This window comes from Camellia sinensis, unplaced genomic scaffold (genome assembly GCF_055761805.1).
Source record: "Camellia sinensis isolate YWXY unplaced genomic scaffold, ASM5576180v1 Unanchor4, whole genome shotgun sequence".
Lineage (NCBI taxonomy): Eukaryota > Viridiplantae > Streptophyta > Magnoliopsida > Ericales > Theaceae > Camellia > Camellia sinensis.
In genome coordinates this window covers 16,690,001-16,697,629 of record NW_028129277.1, presented here as the reverse complement: position 1 = coordinate 16,697,629, position 7,629 = coordinate 16,690,001, and positions in this window count along the sequence as shown.

Below are 7,629 nucleotides of genomic sequence, written 5' to 3'. Positions count from 1 at the left end.
CTTGGCCTTGGCATGGCATGCTGCTGGCTTTGGCTGGCCTGCCTTGGCCGTGGCATGGCATGCTGCTGGCCTAGGCCTTGGCATGGCATGCTGCTGGCTTTGGCTGGGCTGCCTTGGCCGTGGCATGGCATGCTGCTGGCCTTGGCCTTGGCATGGCATGCTGCTGGCTTTGGCTTGCCTGCCTTGGCCGTGGCATGGCATGCTGGTGGCCTAGGCCTTGGCATGGCATGCTGCTGGCTTTGGCTGGCCTGCCTTGGCCGTGGCATGGCATGCTGCTGGCCTAGGCCTTGGCATGGCATGCTGCTGGCTTTGGGTGGGCTGCCTTGGCCGTGGCATGGCATGCTGCTGGCCTTGGCCTTGGCATGGCATGCTGCTGGCTTTGGCTGGCCTGCCTTGGCCGTGGCATGGCATGCTGCTGGCCTAGGCCTTGGCATGGCATGCTGCTGGCTTTGGCTGGGCTGCCTTGGCCGTGGCATGGCATGCTGCTGGCCTTGGCCTTGGCATGGCATGCTGCTGGCTTTGGCTGGGCTGCCTTGGCCGTGGCATGGCATGCTGCTGGCCATGGCCTTGGCATGGCATGCTGCTGGCTTTGGCTTGCCTGCCTTGGCCGTGGCATGGCATGCTGCTGGCCTAGGCCTTGGCATGGCATGCTGCTGGCTTTGGCTGGGCTGCCTTGGCCGTGGCATGGCATGCTGCTGGCCTTGGCCTTGGCATGGCATGCTGCTGGCTTTGGCTGGCCTGCCTTGGCCGTGGCATGGCATGCTGCTGGCCTAGGCCTTGGCATGGCATGCTGCTGGCTTTGGCTGGGCTGCCTTGGCCGTGGCATGGCATGCTGCTGGCCTTGGCCTTGGCATGGCATGCTGCTGGCTTTGGCTTGCCTGCCTTGGCCGTGGCATGGCATGCTGCTGGCCTAGGCCTTGGCATGGCATGCTGCTGGCTTTGGCTGGGCTGCCTTGGCCGTGGCATGGCATGCTGCTGGCCTTGGCCTTGGCTTGGCATGCTGCTGGCTTTGGCTGGGCTGCCTTGGCCGTGGCATGGCATGCTGCTGGCCTTGGCCTTGGCATGGCATGCTGCTGGCTTTGGCTGGCCTGCCTTGGCCGTGGCATGGCATGCTGCTGGCCTTGGCATGGCATGCTGCTGGCTTTGGCTGGGCTGCCTTCGCCGTGGCATGCCATGCTGCTGGCCTTGGCCTTGGGGCTGGGCTGCCTTGGCTGCGGTTCTTATCACTAGACGTGCGTTGCGTGCGAAGGCGTGCAAAGGCGTGCGCGACCATGCGCGCAACACGCGCACCGTGGTCAAAAGACCACGCGCGCGGTATTCGCACAGGCCACGCTGCCCACGCCGCGGGCATGCCAGGCCGCCCAGGCCGTGCGCATGCCATGCCGTGCTGCCCAGGCCGGCTGCATGCCAGGCCGCCCAGGCCGTGCGCATGCCATGCCGTGCTGCCCACGCCGCGGGCATGCCAGGCCGGCTGCATGCCAGGCCGCCCAGGCCGTGCGCATGCCATGCCGTGCTGCCCACGCCGCGGGCATGCCAGGCCGGCTGCATGCCAGGCCGCCCAGGCCGTGCGCATGCCATGCCGTGCTGCCCATGCCGCGCGCATGCCAGGCCGCCCACGCCCGCGCGCATGCCACGCCATGCTGCCCAAGGCCGCGCCCAGGCCGCGCAAGGCCGCGCCCAGGCCGCCCAAGGCCGCGCCCAGGCCGCCCAAGGCCGCGCCCAGGCCGCGCAAGGCCGCGCCCAGGCCGCCCAAGGCCGCGCCCAGGCCGCGCAAGGCCGCCCAAGGCCGCGGTCCAGGCCGCCCAAGGCCGCGGCCGAGCCGCCCCAGGCCGCAGCCCAGGCCGCGGTCGAGCCGCAGTGCATGTAACCCAAGGCCGCAGCCCAGGCCGCGCCCAACATGGGGCGTACCTGCCACTGCCTTGCCCTGGGCAAGGGAGGTGCCCCCCCCTTATAATAGCCTGTTAAGCCCTTTTCAATCTGGCAGGAGGAAACATCAAGCATGTTCGAGGAGTCATAATGGGGTTTTTTTAAAAAGTAATGGTTTTTTGCCAAAACTTTCAACATGAAAGTTGTAGGAAATAATTTAATACACCATAAAAAAAATTAAAAAAAATATTTTTTTACAGAAAATATTTTATTTTAATTTATTTCGATATTAATACTTAAAAAATAATAAAAATTAATAAAAATAGTCAAAAAATTATGGAAAAATTCCCATAATTAAAGGATGATTCACTAGTAATTATAGAAATTATTAAATTATTTTTTTCATTTTTTTTATTTTATTTTGATTTTTTTATGCCAAATAAGGGCTTTAAAAATTCGAAAAGCTCCAGAAAAATTGCAAAAAAATAGGGAATGACATTTAAAATTGATTGTAGTGCATTTTTAATTGTGTTGCACGGTTTGGGTAAGATTATAAAAGAATCATGTTCAAAAAGATCGATCGAGGCGGTGGCACGCCATGGCCTTGGCCTTGGCCTTGGCCTTTGCCCGCGGCCTTGGCCTTTGCCTTGGCCTTGGCCATGGCCATGCCTTGCACAGGGACTTGGCCTTGCCCACTGCCTTGGCCTTGGCTTTGGCCTTGGCCTTGGCATGGCATGGCATGCTCGCCGAGGCCGTGGCATGCCTTGCTGCTAGCCAAGGCCGTGGCGTGGCATGCTCGCCCAGCCCGTGGCATGCCGTGCTCGCCCAGCCCGTGGCACGCCATGTTGGCCCAAGGCATTGGCATGGCATGCCGGCCAAGGCATGCTGGCCAACGCTGCACAAGGCGGTGCCATGGCATGGCATGCTGACCAAGACCGTGCCATGGCATGCTGGGCGAGGCCGGGGCATGGCATGCTGGCCGAGGCCGTGGCTTGCCATGCCGCCACAGCCGTGGCATGCCGGGCAACGGACCGGCATGGCCCAGCCCGTGGCACGCCATGTTGGCCCAAGGCATTGGCATGGCATGCCGGCCAAGGCATGCTGGCCAACGCTGCGGCACGGCGTGCTGGACAAGGCGGTGCCATGGCATGGCATGCTGACCAAGACAGTGCCATGGCATGCTGGCCGAGGCCGTGGCATGGCATGCTGGCCGAGGCCGTGGCTTGCCATGCCGCCACGGCCGTGGCATGCTGGGCAACGGACCGGCATGGCATGCTGGCCGTGGCGGTGGCACGACATGCTGGCCAAGGCAGTGGCATGGCATGTAGGCCAAGGCTAAGGCATGGCACGCTGTGGCATGGCACGCTGGCCAAGGCAGTCGCAAGGCATGCGGGCCGAGGCCGCGGCACGGCCCGCTGGGCAACGCGGTGGCATGGCATGCTGGGCAACGCCGTGGCAAGGCATGCGGGCCGAGGCCTTGGCATGGCATGCTGGCCGAGGCCGTGGCATGGCATGCGGGCCGAGGCCGTGGCATGGCATGCGGGCCGAGGCCGTGGCGTGGCATGGCATGGCATGTTGGGCAACGCCGTGGCAAGACATGCGGGCCGAGGCCGTGGCATGGCATGTTGGGCAACGCCCTGGCAAGCCATGCGGGCCGAGGCCGTGGCGTGGCATGTTCGCCAAGGCTAAGGCATGGCACGCCGGGCAACGCGGTGCATTGGCATGCTGGGCAGCGCGGTGGCAAGGCATGGGGGCCGAGGCCGTGGCATGGCATGTTGGGCAACGCCGTGGCAAGACATGCGGGCCGAGGCCGTGGCATGGCATGCGGGCCGAGGCCGTGGCACGACATGTTGGCCAAGGCTAAGGCATGGCACGCCGGGCAACGCGGTGGCATGGCATGCTGGGCAACGCGGTGGCAAGGCATGCGGGCCGAGGCCGTGGCATGGCATGTTGGGCAACGCCGTAGAAGGGCATGCGGGCCGAGGCCGTGGCATGGCATGCGGGCCGAGGCCGTGGCATGGCATGTTGGGCGACGCCGTAGCAAGGCATGCGGGCCGAGGCCGTGGCATGTCATGCGGGCCGAGGCCGTGGCATGGCATGCGGGCCGAGGCCGTGGCATGGCATGTTGGCCGAGGCCGTGGCAAGGCATGCGGGCCGAGGCCGTGGCATGGCATGTTTGGCAACGCCGTGGCAAGACATGCGGGCCGTGGCATGGCATGGCATGCGGGCCGAGGCCGTGGCACGACATGTTGGCCAAGGCTAAGGCATGGCACGCCGGGCAACGCGGTGGCATGGCACGCCGGGCAACGCGGTGGCAAGGCATGCGGGCCGGGGCCGTGGCATGGCATGTTGGGCGACGCCGTAGCAAGGCATGCGGTCCGAGGCCGTGGCATGTCATGCGGGCCGAGGCCATGGCATGGCATGCGGGCCGAGGCCGTGGCATGGCATGTTGGGCGACGCCGTAGCAAGGCATGCGGGCCGAGGCCGTGGCATGTCATGCGAGCCGAGGCCGTGGCATGGCATGCGGGCCGAGGCCGTGGCATGGCAAGTTGGGCGACGTCGTGGCAAGGCATGCGGGCCGAGGCCGTGGCATGTCACGCGGGCCGAGGCCGTGGCATGGCATGCGGGCAGAGGCCGTGGCATGGCATGTTGGGCGACGCCGTCGCAAGGCATGCGGGCCGAGGCCGTGGCATGGCATGCGGGCCGAGGCCGTGGCATGGCATGTTGGGCGACGCCGTAGCAAGGCATGCGGGCCGAGGCCGTGGCATGTCATGGCATGTTGGGCGACGCCGTAGCAAGGCATGCGGGCCGAGGCCGTGGCATGGCATGTTTGGCAACGCCGTGGCAAGACATGAGGGCCGTGGCATGGCATGGCATGCGGGCCGAGGCCGTGGCACGACATGTTGGCCAAGGCTAAGGCATGGCACGCCGGGCAACGCGGTGGCATGGCATGCGGGCCGGGGCCGTGGCATGGCATGTTGGCCAACGTCGTAGCAAGGCATGCGGGCCGAGGCCGAGGCCGTGGCACGGCATGCGGGCCGAGGCTGTGGCATGGCATGTTGGGCGACGCCGTAGCAAGGCATGCGGTCCGAGGCCGTGGCATGTCATGCGGGCCGAGGCCGTGGCATGGCATGCGGGCCGAGGCCGTGGCATGGCATGTTGGGCGACGCCGTAGCAAGGCATGCGGGCCGAGGCCGTGCCGTGGCATGCGGGCCGAGGCCGTGGCATGGCATGCGGGCCGAGGCCGTGGCATGGCATGTTGGGCGACGCCGTAGCAAGGCATGCGGTCCGAGGCCGTGGCCTGTCATGCGGGCCGAGGCCGTGGCATGGCATGCGGGCCGAGGCCGTGGCATGGCATGCGGGCCGAGGCCGTGGCATGGCATGTTGGGCGACGCCGTAGCATGGCATGCGGGCCGAGGCCGTGGCATGTCATGCGCGCCGAGGCCGTGGCATGGCATGCGGGCCGAGGCCGTGGCATGGCAAGTTGGGCGACGTCGTGGCAAGGCATGCGGGCCGAGGCCGTGGCATGGCATGCGGGCCGAGGCCGTGGCAAGGCATGTTGGGCGACGCCGTCGCAAGGCATGCGGGCCGAGGCCGTGGCATGTCATGCGGGCCGAGGCCGTGGCATGGCATGCGGGCCGAGGCCGTGGCATGGCATGTTGGGCGACGCCGTAGCAAGGCATGCGGGCCGAGGCCGTGCCGTGGCATGCGGGCCGAGGCCGTGGCATGGCATGTTGGGCGACGCCGTAGCAAGGCATGCGGTCCGAGGCCGTGGCATGTCATGCGGGCCGAGGCCGTGGCATGGCATGCGGGCCGAGGCCGTGGCATGGCATGTTGGGCGACGCCGTAGCAAGGCATGCGGTCCGAGGCCGTGGCATGTCATGCGGGCCGAGGCCGTGGCATGGCATGCGGGCCGAGGCCGTGGCATGGCATGTTGGGCGACGCCGTAGCAAGGCATGCGGGCCGAGGCCGTGCCGTGGCATGCGGGCCGAGGCCGTGGCATGGCATGTTGGGCGACGCCGTAGCAAGGCATGCGGTCCGAGGCCGTGGCATGTCATGCGGGCCGAGGCCGTGGCATGGCATGCGGGCCGAGGCCGTGGCATGGCATGTTGGGCGACGCCGTAGCAAGGCATGCGGGCCGAGGCCGTGGCATGTCATGCGGGCCGAGGCCGTGGCATGGCATGCGGGCCGAGGCCGTGGCATGGCAAGTTGGGCGGCGTCGTGGCAAGGCATGCTGGCCGAGGCCGTGGCATGTCATGCGGGCCGAGGCCGTGGCATGGCATGCGGGCCGAGGCCGTGGCAAGGCATGTTGGGCGACGCCGTAGCAAGGCATGCGGGCCGAGGCCGTGGCATGTCATGCGGGCCGAGGCCGTGGCACGTCATGCGGGCCGAGGCCGTGGCATGGCATGTTTGGCCACGCCGTGGCAAGACATGCGGGCCGTGGCATGGCATGGCATGCGGGCCGAGGCCGTGGCTCGACATGTTGGCCAAGGCTAAGGCATGGCACGCCGGGCAACGCGGTGGCATGGCATGCTGGGCAACGCGGTGGCAAGGCATGCGGGCCGAGGCCGTGGCATGGCATGTTGGGCAACGCCGCAGCAAGGCATGCGGGCCGAGGCCGTGGCATGGCATGCGGGCCGAGGCCGTGGCATGGCATGCGGGCCGAGGCCGTGGCATGGCATGTTGGGCGACGCCGTAGCAAGGCATGCGGTCCGAGGCCGTGGCATGTCATGCGGGCCGAGGCCGTGGCATGGCATGCGGGCCGAGGCCGTGGCATGGCATGTTGGGCGACGCCGTAGCAAGGCATGCGGGCCGAGGCCGTGGCATGTCATGCGGGCCGAGGCCGTGGCATGGCATGCGGGCCGAGGCCGTGGCATGGCAAGTTGGGCGGCGTCGTGGCAAGGCATGCGGGCCGAGGCCGTGGCATGTCATGCGGGCCGAGGCCGTGGCACGGCATGCGGGCCGAGGCCGTGGCACGTCATGCGGGCCGAGGCCGTGGCATGGCATGTTTGGCAACGCCGTGGCAAGACATGCGGGCTGTGGCATGGCATGGCATGCGGGCCGAGGCCGTGGCTCGACATGTTGGCCAAGGCTAAGGCATGGCACGCCGGGCAACGCGGTGGCATGGCATGCTGGGCAACGCGGTGGCAAGGCATGCGGGCCGAGGCCGTGGCATGGCATGTTGGGCAACGCCGCAGCAAGGCATGCGGGCCGAGGCCGTGGCATGGCATGCGGGCCGAGGCCGTGGCATGGCATGCGGGCCGTGGCCGTGGCATGGCATGTTGGGCGACGCCGTCGCAAGGCATGCGGGCCGAGGCCGTGGCATGGCATGTTTGGCAACGCCGTGGCAAGACATGCGGGCCGTGGCATGGCATGGCATGCGGGCCGAGGCCGTGGCACGGCATGCGGGCCGAGGCCGTGGCATGGCATGTTGGGCGACGCCGTAGCAAGGCATGCGGGCTGAGGCCGTGGCCGTGGCATGGCATGCGGGCCGTGGCCGTGGCATGGCATGGCATGCGGGCCGAGGCCGTGGCATGGCATGTTGGGCAACGCCGTGGCAAGGCATGCGGGCCGAGGCCGTGGCATGGCATGATGGCCGAGGCCGTGGCATGTCATGCGGGCCGAGGCCGTGGCATGGCATGTTGGGCGACGCCGTAGCAAGGCATGCGGTCCGAGGCCGTGGCATGTTATGCGGGCCGAGGCCGTGGCATGGCTTGTTGGGCGACGCCGTAGCAAGGCATGCGGGCCGAGGCCGTGGCATGT